Source organism: Lissotriton helveticus, chromosome 4_1 (assembly GCF_964261635.1).
Source record: "Lissotriton helveticus chromosome 4_1, aLisHel1.1, whole genome shotgun sequence".
NCBI lineage: Eukaryota > Metazoa > Chordata > Amphibia > Caudata > Salamandridae > Lissotriton > Lissotriton helveticus.
The window spans coordinates 970,545,999-970,572,448 of NC_136063.1; the positions used below are offsets into that span (position 1 = coordinate 970,545,999).

The window sequence follows — 26,450 nt, forward strand, 5'->3', positions numbered from 1 at the left end:
CTGCACTTTTAACTCGCCTTTATCATATTTAGTTTATTCAGTTTGCTGTATTTGCTGATTTTAACGTAGCGCCCCTGTGTGGCTCAAGTCCCCTTACCTGCATTTAAATTGAGGAACTGTCACCGCTGTTTGGCGGGTCCGGGTCCCGGGGTGGATAACTGTGGGCGCCATTTTGGATTGGGTGAGTTCTACTTCCTGTGGGCGCCATCTTGGAGCGTCCCCACGCTCGTGATGTACTTTGAGACGCCTATTTAAGGCGGACTTTTACACCTCATTCCTTGATCATCTGCTGCATTCTGCGCAGGTCGCGCTGCTAGTGCGCTGCACTTTTAACTCGCCTTTATCATATTTAGTTTATTCAGTTTGCTGTATTTGCTGATTTTAACGTAGCGCCCCTGTGTGGCTCAAGTCCCCTTACCTGCATTTAAATTGAGGAACTGTCACCGCTGTTTGGCGGGTCCGGGTCCCGGGGTGGATAACTGTGGGCGCCATTTTGGATTGGGTGAGTTCTACTTCCTGTGGGCGCCATCTTGGAGCGTCCCCACGCTCGTGATGTACTTTGAGACGCCTATTTAAGGCGGACTTTTACACCTCATTCCTTGATCATCTGCTGCATTCTGCGCAGGTCGCGCTGCTAGTGCGCTGCACTTTTAACTCGCCTTTATCATATTTAGTTTATTCAGTTTGCTGTATTTGCTGATTTTAACGTAGCGCCCCTGTGTGGCTCAAGTCCCCTTACCTGCATTTAAATTGAGGAACTGTCACCGCTGTTTGGCGGGTCCGGGTCCCGGGGTGGATAACTGTGGGCGCCATTTTGGATTGGGTGAGTTCTACTTCCTGTGGGCGCCATCTTGGAGCGTCCCCACGCTCGTGATGTACTTTGAGACGCCTATTTAAGGCGGACTTTTACACCTCATTCCTTGATCATCTGCTGCATTCTGCGCAGGTCGCGCTGCTAGTGCGCTGCACTTTTAACTCGCCTTTATCATATTTAGTTTATTCAGTTTGCTGTATTTGCTGATTTTAACGTAGCGCCCCTGTGTGGCTCAAGTCCCCTTACCTGCATTTAAATTGAGGAACTGTCACCGCTGTTTGGCGGGTCCGGGTCCCGGGGTGGATAACTGTGGGCGCCATTTTGGATTGGGTGAGTTCTACTTCCTGTGGGCGCCATCTTGGAGCGTCCCCACGCTCGTGATGTACTTTGAGACGCCTATTTAAAGTCGTCCTCTCCCGCGCAGCGGGACGCGCAGTGGTGACGCCTGCGCTGTGCCGGAGTCGTGCCAGAGTCCTGCCCGTCTGCGCTCGTCCGCGTCGAGGTAGCGGGTACGGGCACAGGACTCTGGCATCAGTCCTCTTTTCACCATGGACTTTATCATGCCACTCAGGTACAATCGTACTGACCTCCTTACCTTAAGAGACGGTCACTCGGATTGTACTCATGCTCCGGTGTGCCCACTTGTGGGACCCTATGACTGTCCGTGTGGCAGGTTTTCGTTGGATCCCCCTAGTGGGGTGCGCTCCTCTGAAAGGTCTACCCTAGCTGCGCATACTGACATTTCCGGGCGAGCACTCAGTATATGGAGCCTTAATGTCAGATCATTGGTTAAGCACCATCAGTCCCTTCGCGATATGATCGACAAGGACTCACCGGATCTTATTTTTCTCACTGAGACGTGGTTACAGGACACCGACTCGGCCATAATAAATTTGGCCTTTCCTTCCACCTACACGGTCTTCACCCTGAACCGTACTACCAGGGGTGGAGGCATAGCTTTGGCAACAAAATCTTGCTTTCCGGCGGTCTGGCAAGCCCTTGATCTGCCGATGTGCGAAAGCGCCGCTTTCAAGGTCACTGTCAGCCATCAGTTCACTTTTAGTGGTCTGTTAATCTATCGCCCTCCAGGGAATGACACGGTCTTTAAGGCCGCTCTCGTTGACATGGTTAACTCCCTGGCTCCTAGATGTGCTAATTTTAACATCATTGGTGATCTGAATATACATCTTGATCAGACATCTTCTTTATCTATCAGCTCTTTGATAGCGGATCTGGAAGCCATGCAGTTGAACCAACTTGTCACTGCCCCTACCCACAGAGGAGGTCACATTCTCGACCCCTTTTTTACCACCTTGGACCGGGCTTTGGCATCTGACCCGATGGTGGTGGGCTGGACTGATCATCTATTGGTTAAAGTATCATGCCCTCTGGATGATCACCAATTTAAACCTGTGGACAGATTGACCTTCAAAAGAAATTGGCGTAAGCTTAAAATGGAGGAGTTTGTTAATATTCTCGAGGCACAGCCCTTGGGCAACCTGTCGAATGTTGAACAGGGATATGAACAGTTCTGTGCTTGGGTCCGTACTGCCCTCGATTCTCTTATACCAATGCGTTGGTCGAAATGTCATGCTAAAACCCGCAGTCCTTGGTATAATGAGTCCCTTGCTGAGCTCAAGAGAACTTGCCGACAAGCGGAGAGGGCGTGGAGGAAGTCTTTTGACCCCACACTGAAATCATTGTACTTTACCCAGCTTAAGAGCTATCACAGAGCTATCTGTCAAGCCCGGGCAGCATATTATGCGTTTGAGTTCTCCAACAGCCCTAATCCATCTAAATTAATTTTTAAGGTGCTTAAAGATCTGATGGGTAAACGGGCCACCTCGCTAGAAATCTGCACTGACTCTCATTGTGAAAGCTTGGCATCCTTTTTCGTGGAGAAGGTGCAGATAATCTACCGAGGGTTTATGCCAGCTGTGCCCGATGCTGAGCCCAGGCCTGTTGGGGTTCCAGATTGTGAACCTCTGTCCTCCTTGCCTGCTATGTCGGCTGAGGCATTTGACACCCTGAGCCTCAAAATTAAATCGGGCTCTCCTTTAGATCCTTTGAAGCCAGAGCTTATCACTCTCCTCCCGCCCCTGTGTCGTGAACCCATACTGGACCTGATTAATCTTTCACTTACGGAAGGCGTGGTTCCTGCTTCTTGGAAGCAAGCTGTGGTCAGCCCTATATTGAAGAAGCCTAGTCTAGACCCTCTGCTCCCTGAGAACTATCGCCCCATCTCCCTCCTGCCCTGGACCGCCAAGGTCACTGAGGCACATGTAAATTCCATCTTGTCTGCCCATCTCTCTCGTAATAATATTCTTGACGAGAGTCAGAATGGCTTTCGGGCACAACACAGCACCGAAACGGCTCTGCTCTTTATGAGCGAACATCTCCGTTCGGTGCTGGATGTGGGGCAGACAGCGGCGCTCCTTTTGTTAGATCTGAGCGCCGCATTTGATACTGTGTCTCATGGCATTTTGTTGCGGAGGTTGGAGGAAGTGGGACTTGAGGGCAAGGCTCTTCAATGGTTCCGCTCTTTCCTTTCGGACCGGTTTTTTAAAGTGGCCATTCCTCCTGGTCAGTCCTCGTTCCATCCTCTGGGGTTAGGAGTCCCTCAGGGTTCGGCGTTGAGCCCCACGCTGTTCAACTTGTATGTGAAACCGCTAGCTGCCGTAGTTAGACAATCTGGCTTAACCATGACATCTTATGCCGATGACACGCAGCTAGCGGTGACACTCAGTGGGGACCCTGAGGTGACTGCCCCCAGGTTTCGCGCAGGGCTTCTTGCCGTGGCGGACTGGATGCGTATTAACTGTTTACAGTTAAACGCCAAGAAAACCGAAGTCCTGATTTTAGGAAAGCAAGCGGATTCGTGGGGAGATCAATGGTGGCCTCCTGAGCTGGGGGTGACTCCCATTCCAGCGGCCGAAGTGAAGAACTTGGGGGTCTGGCTGGATTCCAACCTTTCTTTTACCAGCCATACTAAGAAGATCGCAGCCACCTGTTATGGGATTCTGCGAGGACTGAGACCGGTCCTTAAATTCTTCGACCCCCCTACTCGGCAACTGGTTGTCCAAGCCTCCATTCTTTCCCGGCTGGACTATGGGAGTGCTCTGTTACTCGGCGTTAATCAGGCTGAGGCGACTAGACTGCAGAGAGTACAGAATGCCGCTGCGCGGGCCATTGTAGGCCTCCCGAGACGGTGCTCTGTATCGGCAGTCCTGACCTCCCTGCATTGGCTGCCGGTCAGACAGAGAATCAAATTTAAGGCACTCTGTTTGACATTTAAGATCTTGAAACTCTCGTCTCCCCCCGCCTTGATGGGCCTTGTTTCCCCATATGTCCCCAGGCGGTCTCTCAGGTCGGAATCTCTCTACCTAGCGAACGTGCCTAGATTCAGATTGAGTAGGATAGGAGGTCGTTCTTTTTGTGTTATGGCGGCTGGACTATGGAACTCTCTTCCTGTCCATATCCGTGCCCTGAATAGCCTGACTCTTTTCAGACGGGCGATTAAGACCCATCTGTTCACCTCCGTTAATTAATTTCTTCTTCTCAGTGGCGATCTGTTATGTTGTGGTACTTGATCAGGCGCCAGGACGCCCCTTCGCTGGGGCAGCTGTGCGCTGAATAAAAGTTATTAACATAACATAACATTAACATATTGTAATTTTTTTAAGTCATATTAGTTTCTTCATGTTGATAATATATAACAATAACTTCATGGTAAACTGCTGAAATTAAGCTTTCCAAATCTCTTGGGTTAACTATCATTTGCCCTTCTTCATATGCTGGACCTCCAGCTAGCTGTGCAAAATGGCCTTTTAGCTCAGATGGTTAGAGCGTGGTGCTAATAACGCCCAGGTCACAGGTTCGATCCCTGTACAGGCCAAGTCTAATTGTTTGAACAAAGATGAATTTTTCTTGTGTCTCATTTTGGACTGTTTATCTCCTTGACTCACACGCTGCTTGAAGGATTGGATGGAATCAGTAGCATTTCATCATCTGCTAATTCTTCAAAAGTATTCTATATATTTAGTGAGCCTATTAGTTTAGTCTGTTAGAGCATGAAGTTAAAAACGCAAAGGACATAATTTCAATCAGTCTCCAAGCCAATACTTGATGCTCCTTTAATGTTGAAAATAGATGTATTTTCTTCTGTATCATGTTTACCTCCATATTTCCTTTGCGCAGAAGCTGATAGAATGATTAGATGAATCAATTGAATATAGGTGATGAATATTTATTTATTGCTAAACCACGTGGAAAAAACGTTACTGGTTCAAAATTCTAACACTAAGTATGGAAATCTCTTTTGTATTGCAATTTTTTTGAAGTCATATTAGTTTCTTCATGTTGATAATATGAAAGTTAATTCATATTAAACAGCTGAAATTAAGCTTTCCAAATCTCCCGGTTGAACTGTCATTAGCACGGCTTCCTGTGCTGGTCCTCCTGAAGATGTGCAAATTGGCCTGTTAGCTCAGTTGGTTAGAGCGTGGTGCTAATAACGCCAAGGTCACAGGTTCGATCCCTGTACAGGCCAAGTTTAATTCTTTGAAAAAAGATGAATTTTTCTTGTGTCTCATTTTGGACTGTTTATCTCCTTGGATCAAACGCTGCTTGAAGGATTGGATGAATACATTTGATATAATTATAGAATTAATTACTATTCTTAAAGCGCCTCGAATATCTATTAATGGTTCTAAGTTCTAACGCCAAGTAACTAAATCTCTTATTTATTGCAATTTATTGAGATCATTTTTGTTTAGTCTTGTTGATAATATATAAAGATACTATGAATGTAAACAGCTGAATATAAGCTTTCCAACTATTCCGGATTAACAATCAGTAGGACTTCATCATCTGCTTCATCTTCAGTAGTATGCTATATATTTAGTGACTCTATTAGTTTAGTCTGTTAGAGCATCAAGTTAAAAACGCCAAGGACATACTTTCAATCAGTCTCCAAGCCAATACTTGATGCTCCTTTAATGTTGAAAATAGATGTATTTTCTACTGTATCATGTTTATCTCTATATTTCCTTTGAAGAGAAGCTGATAAAATGATTAGATGAATCAATTCAATATAGGTGATGAATATTTATTTATTGCTTAACCACATGGAAAAAACGTTAATGGTTCTAAGTTCTAACACTAAGTATGAAAATCTCTTTTGTATTGTAATTTTTTTTAAGTCATATTAGTTTCTTCATGTTGATAATATATAACAATAACTTCATGGTAAACTGCTGAAATTAAGCTTTCCAAATCTCCTGGGTTAACTATAATTTGCCCTTCTTCATTTGCTGGACCTCCAGGTAGTTGTGCAAAATGGCCTGTTAGCTCAGATGGTTAGAGCGTGGTGCTAATAACGTCAAGGTCACTGGTTCGATCCCTGTACAGACCAAGTTCAATTGTTTGAACAAAGATGAATTTTTCTTGTGTCTCATTTTGGACTGTTAATCTTCTTGAATCACACGCTGCTTGAAGGATTGGATGGAATCAGTAGCATTTCATCATCTGCTAATTCTTTAAAAGTATTCTATATATTAAGTGAGCCTATTAGTTTAGTCTGTTAGAGCATGAAGTTAAAAACGCAAAGGACATAATTTCAATCAGTCTCCAAGCCAATATTTGAAGCTCCTTTAATGTTGAAAATAGATGTATTTTCTTCTGTATCATGTTTACCTCCATATTTCCTTTGCGCAGAAGCTGATAGAATGATTAGATGAATCAATTGAATATAGGTGATGAATATTTATTTTTTGCTAAACCACGTGGAAAAAACGTTACTGGTTCAAAATTCTAACACTAAGTATGGAAATCTCTTTTGTATTGCAATTTTTTTGAAGTCATATTAGTTTCTTCATGTTGATAATATGAAAGTTAATTCATATTAAACAGCTGAAATTAAGCTTTCCAAATCTCCCGTTTGAACTATCGTTAGCACTGCTTCCTGTGCTGGTCCTCCAGGAGATGTGCAAATTGACCTGTTAGCTCAGTTGGTTAGAGCGTGGTGCTAATAACGCCAAGGTCACAGGTTCGATCCCTGTACAGGCCAAGTTTAATTCTTTGAAAAAAGATGAATTTTTCTTGTGTCTCATTTTGGACTGTTTATCTCCTTGGATCAAATGCTGCTTGAAGGATTGGATGAATACATTTGATATAATTATAGAATTAATTACTATTCTTAAAGCGCCTGGAATATCTATTAATGGTTCTAAGTTCTAACGCCAAGTAACTAAATCTCTTATTTATTGCAATTTATTGAGATCATTTTTGTTTAGTCTTGTTGATAATATATAAAGATACTATGAATGTAAACAGCTGAATATAAGCTTTCCAACTATCCCGGATTAACAATCAGTAGGACTTCATCATCTGCTTCATCTTCAGTAGTATGCTATATATTTAGTGACTCTATTAGTTTAGTCTGTTAGAGCATGAAGTTAAAAACGCCAAGGACATACTTTCAATCAGTCTCTAAGCCAATACTTGATGCTCCTTTAATGTTGAAAATAGATGTATTTTCTACTGTATCATGTTTATCTCTATATTTCCTTTGAGGAGAAGCTGATAAAATGATTAGATGAATCAATTCAATATAGGTGATGAATATTTATTTATTGCTTAACCACATGGAAAAAACGTTAATGGTTCTACGTTCTAACACTAAGTATGAAAATCTCTTTTGTATTGTAATTTTTTTTAAGTCATATTAGTTTCTTCATGTTGATAATATATAACAATAACTTCATGGTAAACTGCTGAAATTAAGCTTTCCAAATCTCCTCGGTTAACTATCATTTGCCCTTCTTCATTTGCTGGACCTCCAGGTAGTTGTGCAAAATTGCCTGTTAGCTCAGATGGTTAGAGCGTGGTGCTAATAACGCCAAGGTCACAGGTTCGATCCCTGTACAGGCCAAGTTTAATTGTTTGAACAAAGATGAATTTTTCTAGTGTCTCATTTTGGACTGTTTATCTCCTTGAATCACACGCTGCTTGAAGGATTGGATGGAATCAGTAGCATTTCATCATCTGCTAATTCTTCAAAAGTATTCTATATATTTAGTGAGCCTATTAGTTTAGTCTGTTAGAGCATGAAGTTAAAAACGCAAAGGACATTATTTCAATCAGTCTCCAAGCCAATACTTGATGCTCCTTTAATGTTGAAAATAGATGTATTTTCTTCTGTATCATGTTTACCTCTATATTTCCTTTGCGCAGAAGCTGATAGAATGATTAGATGAATCAATTGAATATAGGTGATGAATATTTATTTATTGCTAAACTGCGTGAAAAAAACTTTACTGGTTCAAAATTCTAACACTAAGTATGGAAATCTCTTTTGTATTGCAATTTTTTTGAAGTCATATTAGTTTCTTCATGTTGATAATATGAAAGTTAATTCATATTAAACAGCTGAAATTAAGCTTTCCAAATCTCCCGGTTGAACTATCATTAGCACTGCTTCCTGTGCTGGTCCTCCTGAAGATGTGCAAATTGGCCTGTTAGCTCAGTCGGTTAGAGTGTGGTGCTAATAACGCCAAGGTCACAGGTTTGATCCTTGTACAGGCCAAGTTTAATTCTTTGAAAAAAGATGAATTTTTCTTGTGTCTCATTTTGGACTGTTTATCTCCTTGGATCAAACGCTGCTTGAAGGATTGGATGAATACATTTGATATAATTATGGAATTAATTACTATTCTTAAAGCGCCTGGAATATCTAATAATGGTTCTAAGTTCTAACACCAAGTAACTAAATCTCTTATTTATTGCAATTTATTTAGATCATTTTTGTTTAGTCTTGTTGATAATATATAAAGATACTATGAATGTAAACAGCTGAATATAAGCTTTCCAACTATCCCGGATTAACAATCAGTAGGACTTCATCATCAGCTTCATCTTCGATAGTATACTATATATTTAGTGAGACTATTAGTTTAGTCTGTTAGAGCATGAAGTTAAAAACGGCAAGGACATACTTTCAATCAGTCTCCAAGCCAATACTTGATGCACCATTAATGTTGAAAATAGATGTATTTTCTACTGTATCATGTTTATCTCTATATTTCCTTTGAGGAGAAGCTGATAAAATGATTAGATGAATCAATTCAATATAGGTGATGAATATTTATTTATTGCTTAACCACATGGAAAAAACGTTAATGGTTCTAAGTTCTAACACTAAGTATGAAAATCTCTTTTGTATTGTAATTTTTTTTAAGTCATATTAGTTTCTTCATGTTGATAATATATAACAATAACTTCATGGTAAACTGCTGAAATTAAGCTTTCCAAATCTCCTGGGTTAACTATCATTTGCCCTTCTTCATATGCTGGACCTCCAGGTAGTTGTGCAAAATGGCCTGTTAGCTCAGATGGTTAGAGCGTGGTGCTAATAACGCCAAGGTCACAGGTTCGATCCCTGTACAGGCCAAGTTTAATTGTTTGAACAAAGATGAATGTTTCTTGTGTCTCATTTTGGACTGTTTATCTCCTTGAATCACACGCTGCTTGAAGGATTGGATGGAATCAGTAGCATTTCATCATCTGCTAATTCTTCAAAAGTATTCTATATATTTAGTGAGCCTATTAGTTTAGTCTGTTAGAGCATGAAGTTAAAAACGCAAAGGACATAATTTCAATCACTCTCCAAGCCAATACTTGAAGCTCCTTTAATGTTGAAAATAGATGTATTTTCTTCTGTATCATGTTTACCTCCATATTTCCTTTGCGCAGAAGCTGATAGAATGATTAGATGAATCAATTGAATATAGGTGATGAATATTTATTTATTGCTAAACCACGTGGAAAAAACGTTACTGGTTCAAAATTCTAACACTAAGTATGGAAATCTCTTTTGTATTGCAATTTTTTTGAAGTCATATTAGTTTCTTCATGTTGATAATATGAAAGTTAATTCATATTAAACAGCTGAAATTAAGCTTTCCAAATCTCCCGGTTGAACTATCATTAGCACTGCTTCCTGTGCTGGTCCTCCAGAAGATGTGCAAATTGGCCTGTTAGCTCAGTTAGTTAGAGCATGATGCTAATAACACCAAGGTCACAGGTTCGATCCCTGTACAGGCCAAGTTTAATTCTTTGAAAAAAGATGAATTTTTCTTGTGTCTCATTTTGGACTGTTTATCTCCTTGGATCAAACGCTGCTTGAAGGATTGGATGAATACATTTGATATAATTATAGAATTAATTACTATTCTTAAAGCGCCTGGAATATCTATTAATGGTTCTAAGTTCTAACGCCAAGTAACTAAATCTCTTATTTATTGCAATTTATTGAGATCATTTTTGTTTAGTCTTGTTGATAATATATAAAGATACTATGAATGTAAACAGCTGAATATAAGCTTTCCAACTATCCCGGATTAACAATCAGTAGGACTTCATCATCTGCTTCATCTTCAGTAGTATGCTATATATTTAGTGACTCTATTAGTTTAGTCTGTTAGAGCATGAAGTTAAAAACGCCAAGGACATACTTTCAATCAGTCTCCAAGCCAATACTTGATGCTCCTTTAATGTTGAAAATAGATGTATTTTCTACTGTATCATGTTTATTTCTTTATTTCCTTTGAGGAGAAGCTGATAAAATGATTAGATGAATCATTTCAATATAGGTGATGAATATTTATTTATTGCTTAACCACATGGAAAAAACGTTAATGGTTCTAAGTTCTAACACTAAGTATGAAAATCTCTTTTGTATTGTAATTTTTTTTAAGTCATATTAGTTTCTTCATGTTGATAAGATATAACAATAACTTCATGGTAAACTGCTGAAATTAAGCTTTCCAAATCTCCTGGGTTAACTATCATTTGCCCTTCTTCATTTGCTGGACCTCCAGGTAGTTGTGCAAAATGGCCTGTTAGCTCAGATGGTTAGAGTGTGGTGCTAATAACGCCAAGGTCACAGGTTCGCTCCCTGTACAGGCCAAGTTTAATTGTTTGAACAAAGATGAATTTTTCTTGGGTCTCATTTTGGACTGTTTATCTCCTTGAATCACACGCTGCTTGAAGGATTGGATGGAATCAGTAGCATTTCATCATCTGCTAATTCTTCAAAAGTATTCTATATATTTAGTGAGCCTATTAGTTTAGTCTGTTAGAGCATGAAGTTAAAAACGCAAAGGACATAATTTCAATCAGTCTCCAAGCCAATACTTGAAGCTCCTTTAATGTTGAAAATAGATGTATTTTCTTCTGTATCATGTTTACCTCCATATTTCCTTTGCGCAGAAGCTGATAGAATGATTAGATGAATCAATTGAATATAGGTGATGAATATTTATTTATTGCTAAACCACGTGGAAAAAACGTTACTGGTTCAAAATTCTAACACTAAGTATGGAAATCTCTTTTGTATTGCAATTTTTTTGAAGTCATATTAGTTTCTTCATGTTGATAATATGAAAGTTAATTCATATTAAACAGCTGAAATTAAGCTTTCCAAATCTCCCGGTTGAACTATCATTAGCACTGCTTCCTGTGCTGGTCCTCCAGAAGATGTGCAAATTGGCCTGTTAGCTCAGTTAGTTAGAGCATGATGCTAATAACACCAAGGTCACAGGTTCGATCCCTGTACAGGCCAAGTTTAATTCTTTGAAAAAAGATGAATTTTTCTTGTGTCTCATTTTGGACTGTTTATCTCCTTGGATCAAACGCTGCTTGAAGGATTGGATGAATACATTTGATATAATTATAGAATTAATTACTATTCTTAAAGCGCCTGGAATATCTATTAATGGTTCTAAGTTCTAACGCCAAGTAACTAAATCTCTTATTTATTGCAATTTATTGAGATCATTTTTGTTTAGTCTTGTTGATAATATATAAAGATACTATGAATGTAAACAGCTGAATATAAGCTTTCCAACTATCCCGGATTAACAATCAGTAGGACTTCATCATCTGCTTCATCTTCAGTAGTATGCTATATATTTAGTGACTCTATTAGTTTAGTCTGTTAGAGCATGAAGTTAAAAACGCCAAGGACATACTTTCAATCAGTCTCCAAGCCAATACTTGATGCTCCTTTAATGTTGAAAATAGATGTATTTTCTACTGTATCATGTTTATTTCTTTATTTCCTTTGAGGAGAAGCTGATAAAATGATTAGATGAATCATTTCAATATAGGTGATGAATATTTATTTATTGCTTAACCACATGGAAAAAACGTTAATGGTTCTAAGTTCTAACACTAAGTATGAAAATCTCTTTTGTATTGTAATTTTTTTTAAGTCATATTAGTTTCTTCATGTTGATAAGATATAACAATAACTTCATGGTAAACTGCTGAAATTAAGCTTTCCAAATCTCCTGGGTTAACTATCATTTGCCCTTCTTCATTTGCTGGACCTCCAGGTAGTTGTGCAAAATGGCCTGTTAGCTCAGATGGTTAGAGTGTGGTGCTAATAACGCCAAGGTCACAGGTTCGCTCCCTGTACAGGCCAAGTTTAATTGTTTGAACAAAGATGAATTTTTCTTGGGTCTCATTTTGGACTGTTTATCTCCTTGAATCACACGCTGCTTGAAGGATTGGATGGAATCAGTAGCATTTCATCATCTGCTAATTCTTCAAAAGTATTCTATATATTTAGTGAGCCTATTAGTTTAGTCTGTTAGAGCATGAAGTTAAAAACGCAAAGGACATAATTTCAATCAGTCTCCAAGCCAATACTTGAAGCTCCTTTAATGTTGAAAATAGATGTATTTTCTTCTGTATCATGTTTACCTCCATATTTCCTTTGCGCAGAAGCTGATAGAATGATTAGATGAATCAATTGAATATAGGTGATGAATATTTATTTATTGCTAAACCACGTGGAAAAAACGTTACTGGTTCAAAATTCTAACACTAAGTATGGAAATCTCTTTTGTATTGCAATTTTTTTGAAGTCATATTAGTTTCTTCATGTTGATAATATGAAAGTTAATTCATATTAAACAGCTGAAATTAAGCTTTCCAAATCTCCTGGTTGAACTATCATTAGCACTGCTTCCTGTGCTGGTCCTGCAGAAGATGTGCAAATTGGCCTGTTAGCTCAGTTGGTTAGAGCGTGGTGCTAATAACGCCAAGGTCACAGGTTTGATCCCTGTACAGGCCAAGTTTAATTCTTTCAAAAAAGATGAATTTTTCTTGTGTCTCATTTTGGACTGTTTATCTCCTTGGATCAAATGCTGCTTGAAGGAGTGGATGAATACATTTGATATAATTATAGAATTAATTACTATTCTTAAAGCGCCTGGAATATCTATTAATGGTTCTAAGTTCTAACGCCAAGTAACTAAATCTCTTATTTATTGCAATTGATTGAGATCATTTTTGTTTAGTTTTGTTGATAATATATAAAGATACTATGAATGTAAACAGCTGAATATAAGCTTTCCAACTATCCCGGATTAACAATCAGTAGGACTTCATCATCTGCTTCATCTTCAGTAGTATGCTATATATTTAGTGACTCTATTAGTTTAGTCTGTTAGAGCATGAAGTTAAAAACGCCAAGGACATACTTTCAATCAGTCTCCAAGCCAATACTTGATGCTCCTTTAATGTTGAAAATAGATGTATTTTCTACTGTATCATGTTTATCTCTATATTTTCTTTGAGGAGAAGCTGATAAAATGATTAGATGAATCAATTCAATATAGGTGATGAATATTTATTTATTGCTTAACCACATGGAAAAAACGTTAATGGTTCTAAGTTCTAACACTAAGTATGAAAATCTCTTTTGTATTGTAATTGTTTTTAAGTCATATTAGTTTCTTCACGTTGATAATATATAACAGTCAATAACTTCATGGTAAACTGCTGAAATTAAGCTTTCCAAATCTCCTGGGTTAACTATTATTTGCCCTTCTTCATTTGCTGGACCTCCTGGTAGTTGTGCAAAATGGCCTGTTAGCTCAGATGGTTTGAGCGAGGTGCTAATAACGCCAAGGTCACATGTTCGATCCCTGTACAGGCCAAGTTTAATTGTTTGAAAAAAGATGAATTTTTCTAGTGTCTCATTTTGGACTGTTTATCTCCTTGAATCACACGCTGCTTGAAGGATTGGATGGAATCAGTAGCATTTCATCATCTGCTAATTCTTCAAAAGTATTCTATATATTTAGTGAGCCTATTAGTTTAGTCTGTTAGAGCATGAAGTTAAAAACGCAAAGGACATTATTTCAATCAGTTTCCAAGCCAATACTTGATGCTCCTTTAATGTTGAAAATAGATGTATTTTCTTCTGTATCATGTTTACCTCTATATTTCCTTTGCGCAGAAGCTGATAGAATGATTAGATGAATCAATTGAATATAGGTGATGAATATTTATTTATTGCTAAACTGCGTGGAAAAAACGTTACTGGTTCAAAATTCTAACACTAAGTATGGAAATCTCTTTTGTATTGCAATTTTTTTGAAGTCATATTAGTTTCTTCATGTTGATAACATGAAAGTTAATTCATATTAAACAGCTGAAATTAAGCTGTCCAAATCTCCCGGTTGAACTATCATTAGCACTGCTTCCTGTGCTGGTCGTCCAGAAGATATGCAAATTGGCCTGTTAGGTCAGTTGGTTAGAGCGTGATGCTAATAACGCCAAGGTCACAGGTTCGATCCCTGTACAGGCCAAGTTTAATTCTTTGAAAAACAGATGAATTTTTCTTGTGTCTCATTTTGGACTGTTTATCTCCTTGGATCAAACGCTGCTTGAAGGATTGGATGAATACATTTGATATAATTATAGAATTAATTACTATTCTTAAAGCGCCTGGAATATCTATTAATGGTTCTAAGTTCTAACGCCAAGTAACTAAATCTCTTATTTATTGCAATTTATTGAGATCATTTTTGTTTAGTCTTGTTGATAATATATAAAGATACTATGAATGTAAACAGCTGAATATAAGCTTTCCAACTATCCCGGATTAACAATCAGTAGGACTTCATCATCTGCTTCATCTTCAGTAGTATGCTATATATTTAGTGACTCTATTAGTTTAGTCTGTTAGAGCATGAAGTTAAAAACGCCAAGGACATACTTTCAATCAGTCTCCAAGCCAATACTTGATGCTCCTTTAATGTTGAAAATAGATGTATTTTCTACTGTATCATGTTTATCTCTTTATTTCCTTTGAGGAGAAGCTGATAAAATGATTAGATGAATCATTTCAATATAGGTGATGAATATTTATTTATTGCTTAACCACATGGAAAAAACGTTAATGGTTCTAAGTTCTAACACTAAGTATGAAAATCTCTTTTGTATTGTAATTTTTTTTAAGTCATATTAGTTTCTTCATGTTGATAAGATATAACAATAACTTCATGGTAAACTGCTGAAATGAAGCTTTCCAAATCTCCTGGGTTAACTATCATTTGCCCTTCTTCATTTGCTGGACCTCCAGGTAGTTGTGCAAAATGGCCTGTTAGCTCAGATGGTTAGAGTGTGGTGCTAATAACGCCAAGGTCACAGGTTCGCTCCCTGTACAGGCCAAGTTTAATTGTTTGAACAAAGATGAATTTTTCTTGGGTCTCATTTTGGACTGTTTATCTCCTTGAATCACACGCTGCTTGAAGGATTGGATGGAATCAGCAGCATTTCATCATCTGCTAATTCTTCAAAAGTATTCTATATATTTAGTGAGCCTATTAGTTTAGTCTGTTAGAGCATGAAGTTAAAAACGCCAAGGACATACTTTCAATCAGTCTCCAAGCCAATACTTGATGCTCCTTTAATGTTGAAAATAGATGTATTTTCTACTGTATCATGTGTATCTCTATATTTTCTTTGAGGAGAAGCTGATAAAATGATTAGATGAATCAATTCAATATAGGTGATGAATATTTATTTATTGCTTAACCACATGGAAAAAACGTTAATGGTTCTAAGTTCTAACACTAAGTATGAAAATCTCTTTTGTATTGTAATTGTTTTTAAGTCATATTAGTTTCTTCACGTTGATAATATATAACAGTCAATAACTTCATGGTAAACTGCTGAAATTAAGCTTTCCAAATCTCCTGGGTTAACTATTATTTGCCCTTCTTCATTTGCTGGACCTCCTGGTAGTTGTGCAAAATGGCCTGTTAGCTCAGATGGTTTGAGCGAGGTGCTAATAACGCCAAGGTCACATGTTCGATCCCTGTACAGGCCAAGTTTAATTGTTTGAAAAAAGATGAATTTTTCTAGTGTCTCATTTTGGACTGTTTATCTCCTTGAATCACACGCTGCTTGAAGGATTGGATGGAATCAGTAGCATTTCATCATCTGCTAATTCTTCAAAAGTATTCTATATATTTAGTGAGCCTATTAGTTTAGTCTGTTAGAGCATGAAGTTAAAAACGCAAAGGACATTATTTCAATCAGTCTCCAAGCCAATACTTGATGCTCCTTTAATGTTGAAAATAGATGTATTTTCTTCTGTATCATGTTTACCTCTATATTTCCTTTGCGCAGAAGCTGATAGAATGATTAGATGAATCAATTGAATATAGGTGATGAATATTTATTTATTGCTAAACTGCGTGGAAAAAACGTTACTGGTTCAAAATTCTAACACTAAGTATGGAAATCTCTTTTGTATTGCAATTTTTTTGAAGTCATATTAGTTTCTTCATGTTGATAACATGAAAGTTAATTCATATTAAACAGCTGAAATTAAGCTGTCCAAATCTCCCGGTTGAACTATCATTAGCACTGCTTCCTGTGCTGGTCGTCCAGAAGATATGCAAATTGGCCTGTTAGATCAGTTGGTTAGAGCGTGATGCTAATAACGCCAAGGTCACAGGTTCGATCCCTGTACAGGCCAAGTTTAATTCTTTGAAAAAAGATGAATTTTTCTTGTGTCTCATTTTGTACTGTTTATCTCATTGGATCAAACGCTGCTTGAAGGATTGGATGAATACATTTGATATAATTATGGAATTAATTACTATTCTTAAAGCGCCTGGAATATCTATTAATGGTTCTAAGTTCTAACGCCAAGTAACTAAATCTCTTATTTATTGCAATTTATTTAGATAATTTTTGTTTAGTCTTGTTGATAATATATAAAGATACTATGAATGTAAACAGCTGAATATAAGCTTTCCAACTATCCCGGATTAACAATCAGTAGGACTTCATCATCAGCTTCATCTTCGATAGTATACTATATATTTAGTGAGACTATTAGTTTAGTCTGTTAGAGCATGAAGTTAAAAACGCCAAGGACATACTTTCAATCAGTCTCCAAGCCAATACTTGATGCACCTTTAATGTTGAAAATAGATGTATTTTCTACTGTATCATGTTTATCTCTATATTTCCTTTGAGGAGAAGCTGATAAAATGATTAGATGAATCAATTCAATATAGGTGATGAATATTTATTTATTGCTTAACCACATGGAAAAAACGTTAATGGTTCTAAGTTCTAACACTAAGTATGAAAATCTCTTTTGTATTGTAATTTTTTTAAGTCATATTAGTTTCTTCATGTTGATAATATATAACAATACCTTCATGGTAAACTGCTGAAATTAAGCTTTCCAAATCTCCTGGGTTAACTATCATTTGCCCTTCTTCATATGCTGGACCTCCAGGTAGTTGTGCAAAATGGCCTGTTAGCTCAGATGGTTAGAGCGTGGTGCTAATAATGCCAAGGTCACAGGTTCGATCCCTGTACAGGCCAAGTTTAATTGTTTGAACAAAGATTAATTTTTCTTGTGTCTCATTTTGGACTGTTTATCTCCTTGAATCACACGCTGCTTGAAGGATTGGATGGAATCAGTAGCATTTCATCATCTGCTAATTCTTCAAAAGTATTCTATATATTTAGTGAGCCTATTAGTTTAGTCTGTTAGAGCATGAAGTTAAAAACGCAAAGGACATACTTTCAATCAGTCTCCAAGCCAATACTTGATGCTCCTTTAATGTTGAAAATAGATGTATTTTCTTCTGTATCATGTTTACCTCTATATTTCCTTTGTGCAGAAGCTGATAGAATGATTAGATGAATCAATTGAATATAGGTGATGAATATTTATTTATTGCTAAACCACGTGGAAAAAACGTTACTGGTTCAAAATTCTAACACTAAGTATGGAAATCTCTTTTTTATTGCAATTTTTTTGAAGTCTTATTAGTTTCTTCATGTTGATAATATGAAAGTTAATTCATATTAAACAGCTGAAATTAAGCTTTCCAAATCTCCCAGTTGAACTATCATTAGCACTGCTTCCTGTGCTGGTCCTCCAGAAGATGTGAAATTTGGCCTGTTAGCTCAGTTGGTTAGAGCGTGGTGTTAACAACGCCAAGGTCACAGGTTCGATCCCTGTACAGGCCAAGTTTAATTCTTTGAAAAAAGATGAATTTTTCTTGTGTCTCATTTTGGACTGTTTATCTCCTTGGATCAAACGCTGCTTGATGGATTGGATGAATACATTTGATATAATTATAGAATTAATTACTATTCTAAAAGCGCCTGGAATATCTATTAATGGTTCTAAGTTCTAACGCCAAGTAACTAAATCTCTTATTTATTGCAATTTATTGAGATCATTTTTGTTTAGTCTTGTTGATAATATATAAAGATACTATGAATGTAAACAGCTGAATATAAGCTTTCCAACTATCCCGGATTAACAATCAGTAGGACGTCATCATCTGCTTCATCTTCAATAGTATGCTATATATTTAGTGAGACTATTAGTTTAGTCTGTTAGAGCATGAAGTTAAAAATGCCAAGGACATACTTTCAATCAGTCTCCAAGCCAATACTTGATGCACCTTTAATGTTGAAAATAGATGTATTTTCTACTGTATCATGTTTATCTCTATATTTCCTTTGAGGAGAAGCTGATAAAATGATTAGATGAATCAATTCAATATAGGTGATGAATATTTATTTATTGCTTAACCACATGGAAAAAACGTTAATGGTTCTAAGTTCTAACACTAAGTATGAAAATCTCTTTTGTATTGTAATTTTTTTTAAGTCATATTAGTTTCTTCATGTTGATAATATATAACAATAACTTCATGGTAAACTGCTGAAATTAAGCTTTCCAAATCTCCTGGGTTAACTATCATTTGCCCTTCTTCATATGCTGGACCTCCAGGTAGCTGTGCAAAATGGCCTGTTAGCTCAGATAGTTAGAGCGTGGTGCTAATAACGCCAAGGTCACAGGTTCGATCCCTGTACAGGCCAAGTTTACTTGTTTGAACAAAGATGAATTTTTCTTGTGTCTCATTTTGGACTGTTTATCTCCTTGAATCACACGCTGCTTGAAGGATTGGATGGATCCAGTAGCATTTCATCATCTGCTAATTCTTCAAAAGTATTCTATATATTTAGTGAGCCTATTAGTTTAGTCTGTTAGAGCATGAAGTTAAAAACGCCAAGGACATACTTTCAATCAGTCTCCAAGCCAATACTTGATGCTCCTTTAATGTTGAAAATAGATGTATTTTCTTCTGTATCATGTTTACCTCTATATTTCCTTTGCGCAGAAGCTGATAGAATGATTAGATGAATCAATTGAATATAGGTGATGAATATTTATTTATTGCTAAACCACGTGGAAAAAACGTTACTGGTTCAAAATTCTAACACTAAGTATGGAAATCTCTTTTGTATTGCAATTCTTTTGAAGTCATATTAGTTTCTTCATGTTGATAATATGAAAGTTAATTCATATTAAACAGCTGAAATTAAGCTTTCCAAATCTCCCGGTTGAACTATCATTAGCACTGCTTCCTGTGCTGGTCCTCCAAAAGATGTGCAAATTGGCCTGTTAGCTCAGTTGGTTAGAGCGTGGTGCTAATAACGCCAAGGTCACAGGTTCGATCCCTGTACAGGCCAAGTTTAATTCTTTGAAAAAAGATGAATTTTTCTTGGGTCTGATTTTGGACTGTTTATCTCCTTGGATCAAACGCTGCTTGAAGGATTGGATGAATACATTTGATATAATTATAGAATTAATTACTATTCTTAAAGCGCCTGGAATATCTATTAATGGTTCTAAGTTCTAACGCCAAGTAACTAAATCTCTTATTTATTGCAATTTATTGAGATCATTTTTGTTTAGTCTTGTTGATAATATATAAAGATACTATGAATGTAAACAGCTGAATATAAGCTTTCCAACTATCCCGGATTAACAATCAGTAGGACTTCATCATCTGCTTCATCTTCAATAGTATACTATATATTTGGTGAGACTATTAGTTTAGTCTGTTAGAGCATGAAGTTAAAAACGCCAAGGACATACTTTCAATCAGTCTCCAAGCCAATACTTGATGCTCCTTTAATGTTGAAAATAGATGTATTTTCTTCTGTATCATGTTTACCTCTATATTTCCTTTGAGCAGAAGCTGATAGAATGATTAGATGAATCAATTGAATATAGGTGATGAATATTTATTTATTGCTAAACCACGTGGAAAAAACGTTACTGGTTCAAAATTCTAACACTAAGTATGGAAATCTCTTTTTTATTGCAATTTTTTTGAAGTCATATTAGTTTCTTCATGTTGATAATATGAAAGTTAATTCATATTAAACAGCTGAAATTAAGCTTTCCAAATCTCCCAGTTGAACTATCATTAGCACTGCTTCTTGTGCTGGTCCTCCAGAAGATGTGAAATTTGGCCTGTTAGCTCAGTTGGTTAGAGCGTGGTGCTAATAACGCCAAGGTCACAGGTTCGATCCCTGTACAGGCCAAGTTTAATTCTTTGAAAAAAGATGAATTTTTCTTGTGTCTCATTTTGGACTGTTTATCACCTTGGATCAAACGCTGCTTGATGGAATGGATGAATACATTTGATATAATTATAGAATTAATTACTATTCTAAAAGCGCCTGGAATATCTATTAATGGTTCTAAGTTCTAACGCCAAGTAACTAAATCTCTTATTTATTGCAATTTATTGAGATCATTTTTGTTTAGTCTTGTTGATAATATATAAAGATACTATGAATGTAAACAGCTGAATATAAGCTTTCCAACTATCCCGGATTAACAATCAGTAGGACGTCATCATCTGCTTCATCTTCAATAGTACGCTATATATTTAGTGAGACTATTAGTTTAGTCTGTTAGAGCATGAAGTTAAAAACGCCAAGGACATACTTTCAATCAGTCTCCAAGCCAATACTTGATGCACCGTTAATGTTGAAAATAGATGTATTTTCTAAAGTATCATGTTTATCTCTATATTTCCTTTGAGGAGAAGCTGATAAAATGATTAGATGAATCAATTCAATATAGGAGATGAATATTTATTTATTGCTTAACCACATGGAAAAAACGTTAATGGTTCTAAGTTCTAACACTAAGTATGAAAATCTCTTTTGTATTGTAATTTTTTTTAAGTCATATTAGTTTCTTCATGTTGAGAATATATAACAATAACTTCATGGTAAACTGCTGAAATTAAGCTTTCCAAATCTCCTGGGTTAACTATCATTTGCCCTTCTTCATATGCTGGACCTCCAGGTAGTTGTGCAAAATGGCATGTTAGCTCAGATGGTTAGAGCGTGGTGCTAATAACGCCAAGGTCACAGGTTTGATCCCTGTACAGGCCAAGTTTAAATGTCTGAACAAAGATGAATTTTTCTTGTGTCTCATTTTGGACTGTTTATCTCCTTGAATCACACGCTGCTTGAAGGATTGGATGGATCCAGTAGCATTTCATCATCTGCTAATTCTTCAAAAGTATTCTATATATTTAGTGAGCCTATTAGTTTAGTCTGTTAGAGCATGAAGTTAAAAACGCAAAGGACATAATTTCAATCAGTCTCCAAGCCAATACTTGATGCTCCTTTAATGTTGAAAATAGATGTATTTTCTTCTGTATCATGTTTACCTCTATATTTCCTTTGCGCAGAAGCTGATAGAATGATTAGATGAATCAATTGAATATAGGTGATGAATATTTATTTATTGCTAAACCACGTGGAAAAAACGTTACTGGTTCAAAATTCTAACACTAAGTATGGAAATCTCTTTTGTATTGCAATTTTTTTGAAGTCATATTAGTTTCTTCATGTTGATAATATGAAAGTTAATTCATATTAAACAGCTGAAATTAAGCTTTCCAAATCTCCCGGTTGAACTATCATTAGCACTGCTTCCTGTGCTGGTCCTCCAAAAGATGTGCAAATTGGCCTGTTAGCTCAGTTGGTTAGAGCGTGGTGCTAATAACGCCAAGGTCACAGGTTCGATCCCTGTACAGGCCAAGTTTATTTCTTTGAAAAAAGATGAATTTTTCTTGTGTCTGATTTTGGACTGTTTATCTCCTTGGATCAAACGCTGCTTGAAGGATTGGATGAATACATTTGATATAATTATAGAATTAATTACTATTCTTAAAGCGCCTGGAATATCTATTAATGGTTCTAAGTTCTAACGCCAAGTAACTAAATCTCTTATTTATTGCAATTTATTGAGATCATTTTTGTTTAGTCTTGTTGATAATATATAAAGATACTATGAATGTAAACAGCTGAATATAAGCTTTCCAACTATCCCAGATTAACAATCAGTAGGACTTCATCATCTGCTTCATCTTCAATAGTATACTATATATTTAGTGAGGCTATTAGTTTAGTCTGTTAGAGCATGAAGTTAAAAACGCCAAGGACATACTTTCAATCAGTCTCCAAGCCAATACTTGATGCTCCTTTAATGTTGAAAATAGATGTATTTTCTTCTGTATCATGTTTACCTCTATATTTCCTTTGCGCAGAAGCTGATAGAATGATTAGATGAATCAATTGAATATAGGTGATGAATATTTATTTATTGCTAAACCACGTGGAAAAAACGTTACTGGTTCAAAATTCTAACACTAAGTATGGAAATCTCTTTTTTATTGCAATTTTTTTGAAGTCATATTAGTTTCTTCATGTTGATAATATGAAAGTTAATTCATATTAAACAGCTGAAATTAAGCTTTCCAAATCTCCCAGTTGAACTATCATTAGCACTGCTTCCTGTGCTGGTCCTCCAGAAGATGTGAAATTTGCCCTGTTAGCTCAGTTGGTTAGAGCGTGGTGCTAATAACGCCAAGGTCACAGGTTCGATCCCTGTACAGGCCAAGTTTAATTCTTTGAAAAAAGATGAATTTTTCTTATGTCTCATTTTGGACTGTTTATCTCCTTGGATCAAACGCTGCTTGATGGATTGGATGAATACATTTGATATAAATATAGAGTTAATTACTATTCTAAAAGCGCCTGGAATATCTATTAATGGTTCTAAGTTCTAACGCCAAGTAACTAAATCTCTTATTTATTGCAATTTATTGAGATCATTTTTGTTTAGTCTTGTTGATAATATATAAAGATACTATGAATGTAAACAGCTGAATATAAGCTTTCCAACTATCCCGGATTAACAATCAGTAGGACGTCATCATCTGCTTCATCTTCAATAGTATGCTATATATTTAGTGAGACTATTAGTTTAGTCTGTTAGAGCATGAAGTTAAAAACGCCAAGGACATACTTTCAATCAGTCTCCAAGCCAATACTTGATGCACCTTTAATGTTGAAAATAGATGTATTTTCTAAAGTATCATGTTTATCTCTATATTTCCTTTGAGGAGAAGCTGATAAAATGATTAGATGAATCAATTCAATATAGGTGATGAATATTTATTTATTGCTTAACCACTTGGAAAAAACGTTAATGGTTCTAAGTTCTAACACTAAGTATGAAAATCTCTTTTGTATTGTAATTTTTTTTAAGTCATATTAGTTTCTTCATGTTGATAATATATAACAATAACTTCATGGTAAACTGCTGAAATTAAGCTTTCCAAATCTCCTGGGTTAACTATCATTTGCCCTTCTTCATATGCTGGACCTCCAGGTAGTTGTGCAAAATGGCCTGTTAGCTCAGATGGTTAGATCGTGGTGCTAATAACGCCAAGGTCACAGGTTCGATCCCTGTACAGGCCAAGTTTAATTGTTTGAACAAAGATGAATTTTTCTTGTGTCTCATTTTGGACTGTTTATCTCCTTGAATCACACGCTTCTTGAAGGATTGGATGGATCCAGTAGCATTTCATCATCTGCTAATTCTTCAAAAGTATTCTATATATTTAGTGAGCTTATTAGTTTAGTCTGTTAGAGCATGAAGTTAAAAACGCAAAGGACATAATTTCAATCAGTCTCCAAGCCAATACTTGATGCTCCTTTAATGTTGAAAATAAATGTATTTTCTTCTGTATCATGTTTACCTCTATATTTCCTTTGCGCAGAAGCTGATAGAATGATTAGATGAATCAATTGAATATAGGTGATGAATATTTATTTATTGCTAAACCACGTGGAAAAAACGTTACTGGTTCCAAATTCTAACACTAAGTATGGAAATCTCTTTTGTATTGCAATTTTTTTGAAGTCATATTAGTTTCTTCATGTTGATAATATGAAAGTTAATTCATATTAAACAGCTGAAATTAAGCTTTCCAAATCTCCCGGTTGAACTATCATTAGCACTGCTTCCTGTGCTGGTCCTCCAAAAGATGTGCAAATTGGCCTGTTAGCTCAGTTGGTAAGAGCATGGTGCTAATATCGCCAAGGTCACAGGTTCGATGCCTGTACAGGCCAAGTTTAATTCTTTGAAAAAAGATTCATTTTTCTTGTGTCTCATTTTGGACTGTTTATCTCCTTGGATCAAACGCTGCTCGAAGGACTCGATGAATACATTTTGTAAGAAATGGGGTTACCCAAATCTCAAAGGGGGGGTAGCACGGACCAAGCGGGCAGGCCAAACTTCGAGGACATGTGAAGCACTCACGCAGTACCCACAGACGACACACCAGGCACATCACAAAAGAGGCAGGACACCAGTTTGAGTTGGAAAAAGATAAGTAGTTTAGTAGTGTTTCCAACCTGCAAGGCAAAATAAAATGCAAAACAGTAGTGTCACAACAGGGCGCCAATTGGCGCCAGAGCCAAGTGTATAAAGGGGGGATTATTTACATGGGAAGTAAGGGCTGAGTCTCTAAGTCCATGCTGAAAGGAAAAAGGATAGGATCAAAATAACATTAGATCTGGGGCCAATCTGGTGGGGCCAACTCAGACTCTCATCCTTAGGGGAGGGCTGTAGTCGCAAAATACCACATTAGCATAGATATACATCATGCACAATAACGCCAACCCAACCCCTGTAAGGAAAAAACATCAGGGCTTCACAGTACATCATAAATAGGAGCACCTGTAATAAATCAGCACAGCTGGCCCATTAACCTGGGACATAACCAAGGGCCTGGAATAACACGTCAGGCCAACCTATTGACCAACATTAGGCAGAACATACCTCATCCAGCAGTAATATCAGGTAGGGACCCTCCTCATAGACCAGGAACACCTGTAGGGAAACAGCTAGGCTCCCTCTACCATCAAACTAGGGGTATCAAACATCAGGGTGTACACAGCAGCCAACCCTCTTTACTTCTAGGCTCCCTTGGACATTTCCTTCCTCAGGTTTCCTTAATAACTGGGGACCTCAGGCCAAAGGCAAGCCCGTCTGCGCCCGTCCGCGGCCGGCCGGGGCCAGGGGCCATGCTTTATGCCCATTTTATTTCCTATTCCGCTGCCCAACTCTGCTCCTTTCAGGCTTCTTGGCCTCTTAACCCAGCTGCCATTTCACGGGTTATAGAACTCGGTCTGGCTCGGAAAATTACGCCATGCTCTCTTCCTGTCACCCTCCATCCCCCTGCTCCTTCTTTATTTGCCCCTCCTACACATGCTTGTTTAACTAATCCTACTCCTGCTACCTTAGCATACCTCTTGAATACTAGGTCAGCTGTCAAGCATCAGCTTGAACTATTCAGCTTTTTGGAGTCACACAATCCCCATCTCTTGTTTTTAACAGAAACATGGCTCCGTACTGATTCACTCCCTAGCATCTTGGCAGCGCTCCCCCCCTCCTACTTCATTATCCGAGCTGATCGACCTGAGGGGAAGTTAGGGGGTGGAGTTGCCCTGATAGCTCGTAACAACCTTCACTTTCAGGTACTCCCTTCTCCCCTCATACCGGCAGTGGATCATTTAGTGGTACGCACCACTTCCTTTCAGACCCCGATCACGTGTGTTCTTTTCTACCGCCCACCACAACCTTGCCCTCATTTTATCCCTGCTATCCAAGACTTACTTGCTACTTTAGTGGTTAATAATGCCTCTGTATTCGTTTTAGGGGATTTTAACTTTTGGCCCAACGACCCAACGGAAGACGCTATGTCCAGAGACTTTACCCAGCTCCTGCTTAGTTTTAATTTTGTTTCTCAGGTCCATATTCCTACTCATTCTCGAGGTCATACTTTAGACCAAATTTGGACTCTCAATGTCCCAGTCACTATTCCCATAGTGGCGCCATGTGCGTGGTCCGACCATTCTATGATCTCCTTCTCCTTGGACCTTAGCTCCGTTAAAAATACTTTTGACCCTCTAGATATTCGGGCTAGGTACTGGAATGGCGCAGATGTCCCTTCCCTGTGCGCCTCCCTGCTAGCCACCTGTCCCGACTTGGAAGGTTCCACTCTACCTTCCCAAACTACCATCATAAACGGCTGGCTTTCAAAGGCTAGTGATCAGGTGGCTCCTATGA

The 26,450-nt window shown here is 37.4% G+C and overlaps 9 non-coding genes across 9 annotated transcripts; all 9 read left to right on the top strand.

The window, feature by feature from the left end:
• The first annotated feature begins 5,289 nt into the window (after positions 1-5,289).
• TRNAI-AAU (transfer RNA isoleucine (anticodon AAU)) lies at positions 5,290-5,363 on the top strand. Its single transcript has one exon. It is a non-coding gene; the product is annotated as a tRNA-Ile (tRNA).
• A 1,444-nt stretch (positions 5,364-6,807) lies between these two features.
• Positions 6,808-6,881, top strand: TRNAI-AAU (transfer RNA isoleucine (anticodon AAU)). Its single transcript has one exon. It is a non-coding gene; the product is annotated as a tRNA-Ile (tRNA).
• Positions 6,882-9,189: 2,308 nt separating this feature from the next.
• TRNAI-AAU (transfer RNA isoleucine (anticodon AAU)) lies at positions 9,190-9,263 on the top strand. Its single transcript has one exon. It is a non-coding gene; the product is annotated as a tRNA-Ile (tRNA).
• A 3,616-nt stretch (positions 9,264-12,879) lies between these two features.
• TRNAI-AAU (transfer RNA isoleucine (anticodon AAU)) lies at positions 12,880-12,953 on the top strand. Its single transcript has one exon. It is a non-coding gene; the product is annotated as a tRNA-Ile (tRNA).
• Positions 12,954-18,098: 5,145 nt separating this feature from the next.
• On the top strand, positions 18,099-18,172 carry TRNAV-AAC (transfer RNA valine (anticodon AAC)). The gene has a single exon. It is a non-coding gene; the product is annotated as a tRNA-Val (tRNA).
• Positions 18,173-19,616: 1,444 nt separating this feature from the next.
• On the top strand, positions 19,617-19,690 carry TRNAI-AAU (transfer RNA isoleucine (anticodon AAU)). The gene has a single exon. It is a non-coding gene; the product is annotated as a tRNA-Ile (tRNA).
• A 787-nt stretch (positions 19,691-20,477) lies between these two features.
• TRNAI-AAU (transfer RNA isoleucine (anticodon AAU)) lies at positions 20,478-20,551 on the top strand. Its single transcript has one exon. It is a non-coding gene; the product is annotated as a tRNA-Ile (tRNA).
• A 1,444-nt stretch (positions 20,552-21,995) lies between these two features.
• On the top strand, positions 21,996-22,069 carry TRNAI-AAU (transfer RNA isoleucine (anticodon AAU)). The gene has a single exon. It is a non-coding gene; the product is annotated as a tRNA-Ile (tRNA).
• A 787-nt stretch (positions 22,070-22,856) lies between these two features.
• On the top strand, positions 22,857-22,930 carry TRNAI-AAU (transfer RNA isoleucine (anticodon AAU)). Its single transcript has one exon. It is a non-coding gene; the product is annotated as a tRNA-Ile (tRNA).
• Positions 22,931-26,450: the final 3,520 nt, after the last annotated feature.